At 65.7% G+C, this 2500-nt stretch overlaps 1 pseudogene; it reads left to right on the top strand.

Moving 5' to 3' along the window:
* LOC126453644 (large subunit ribosomal RNA) overlaps positions 1–2500 on the top strand; it is a 7119-nt pseudogene that overhangs the window by 2510 nt on the left and 2109 nt on the right.

Below are 2500 nucleotides of genomic sequence, written 5' to 3'. Positions count from 1 at the left end.
CTCGTGCTGGCCGGCGGTGCAGGATGCGCGAGGCATCGCGCGAGGTGGACGGAGGAAGAAGTCCTGTCGCTCGCCAAGGCAGAGGCCGAACTGTTCCTCGAGAGGGACGCCCGGTTCTTCTTTGTAAATCAAGAACTTACCAGGATGTTCCCCGACCGAACGCTTGAGGCAATCAAGTGCCGACGGCGGCAAGCTGCCCACAAGCAGCTTGTCCGCCAATTCATGGAGGCACTTGAGATCGGTCGGGGTGAAGAGCCGGCGTCCCGCCGTGGAGCAGCGAGCTCGCTGCCTGACGCGGGCGAGGCCGCTGCGCCGCCCGTCGACGCAGCCGAGGACTTCGCGGCCGACACCACCGGGCCGCCGCCGGAGGGGCCGACTGACGCCGCCATCTGGGAGCATCTGGCGGGGCTACCTGCTTCCGCCCAGCGTTTCTCTGCCCTGGATCGAGTCATTGGTCTGGGGCGGGGCACGCCGCCCGATGTCATCCTGGGCATGCTCCCGGATGCCCTTGCGTCGGTCGGGTCCAGGGGGGAGAGGTCGATCACCAGGACACAGCGGCCGCGCCAACCATCCAAGCGGCCGCCTGCCGCCCCGCCGCTGCAGAAGCGCAAGCGGCGCCGCTGGGAATACGCGCGGACACAGGACGCCTTCCGTAGGTCGCGTGCGCGTTGCGTGCGCGGCTTGCTGGACGGCACCCTGCTGCAGCCGCCACCCGACATCCCCGGTCTGCTGGACTTCTGGGCGGACCTCTTCACGAAGAAGCCGATCTCCACCGCCGGCTTCATCCGTGACCGCCTTCTCCCGCACTCGGAGCCTGTCGCTCCTGAGTGCCTATGGGGGCCGGTCACACGTGAGGAGGTCGCTGCTGCCTTGCCGCCCAGGGGATCGGCAGCCGGGCCGGACGGCCTGACTCCAGCGGAGCTGCGGCGCCTGCCGCATGAAGTCCTGGTGAAACTCTTGAATCTCTTCCTCCTGGCCCGCGCCCTCCCCGAGCGTCTGCTTCGCGCCCGGACGTCACTTCTCCCCAAAACGGCTGCACCAACATCCCCCGCTGACTTTCGCCCCATTACGGTCTGCTCGGTGTTGGCGCGGACCTTTCACAAGGTTCTCGCGTCACGCCTGATGCGTGCATGTGCTGTGGACGAACGTCAGCGGGCATTCATCCCCCGGGATGGGATGTTGGAAAACACCTTCATCTTGGACACTGCTCTCACCGACGCAGTCCGCTCCTGTCGCTCTGTTTTTGTGGCATCGATCGACGTCTCTAAAGCGTTCGATTCGGTGGACCATGCCGCCCTCCGCCCCGTGCTGAGGGCTCATGGCCTGCCGGATTGCTTTATTGAGTACGTCGAAAGGTGTTACGAGGGTAGCACGACGGTGATAGCGGGCGGCGCCGACGTGGGCGTGCCCCTGCAGCCGGCTAGGGGTGTGCGTCAGGGTGACCCCCTCTCCCCCCTCCTTTTCGATTTTGCGGTGGACTATGTTTTGAGTCAACTTCCCTCCCACATCGGAGCTCGGATCCTTGGTCGCAGAGTTAACGCTGCGGCCTTCGCAGATGACGTCCTGCTTTTTGCATCGACCGCGAGGGGATTGCAGTCCCTCATCGACGCAGCCGTCGCAGCCCTCGCCCATCTGGGGCTGCAGATCAACGCCCGGAAGTGTTTCACCCTCGCCTTAGTCGCGTCTGGGCGCGACAAGAAGGTGAAGGTCGACGCCGACGTTACCTTCAAAGCGGGCAACGCCACCGTGCCCGCCCTACGTGTGGGTGAAACCTTCCGGTACCTGGGACTGCAATTCTCCACCGCTGGTCGCTGCGTTTTCAACCCACGACGCCACCTGGTGGAGCAGCTGGACGTCATCTCCCGAGCTCCGCTCAAGCCGCAACAGCGCCTCCACGCCCTCACCACCGTACTTCTGCCTGGCCTGTACCATGGGCTGGCCCTCAGCCGCACCCGAGTGGGTGCGTTGAAAGCGGCAGATGTCACCATCCGTGCCGCCGTCAGGAGATGGTTCCGCCTTCCGGCGGACACTCCCCTGGGCTACTTCCACGCTCCTGTAGCCCAGGGAGGCCTCGGCATCCCATCATGCCGATGGATGGGGCCAACACTTCGCCGGTCCCGTCTCCTGGCGCTGAAGAGGATTGGGCCAGCCGCCGACGGTGCAGGCCGGGACGAGGTGCAGCGTGAGATTGAGGCGCTGGAGCGGCATCTTATGTGGGAGGGCCACCTCCTCAAGTCGTCGACGCAGGTTGGAGAGATGTGGGCCGCGCGCCTGCACGTTGCCTTTGACGGTGCGGCGCTGTCATCTTCCGCCGCCGTCAAGGGGCAACACCAGTGGGTCGCTGACACCAGTCGCCTGCTATCTGGGCGTAACTTCATCGACGCTCTCCGCGCCCGCATCAACGCCTTCCCCACGAAGGCGCGGCGCAGTCGCGGGCGGGAGGCGGACACCAGATGCCGCGCGGGCTGCCAGGCCGTAGAGACCGCCAACCACGTGTTAC

This window comes from Schistocerca serialis, unplaced genomic scaffold (genome assembly GCF_023864345.2).
Source record: "Schistocerca serialis cubense isolate TAMUIC-IGC-003099 unplaced genomic scaffold, iqSchSeri2.2 HiC_scaffold_952, whole genome shotgun sequence".
In the NCBI taxonomy this organism is placed as follows: domain Eukaryota; kingdom Metazoa; phylum Arthropoda; class Insecta; order Orthoptera; family Acrididae; genus Schistocerca; species Schistocerca serialis.
The sequence above is the reverse complement of the archived record's forward strand: the minus strand, read 5'-3'. Positions and strand labels throughout refer to the sequence as shown.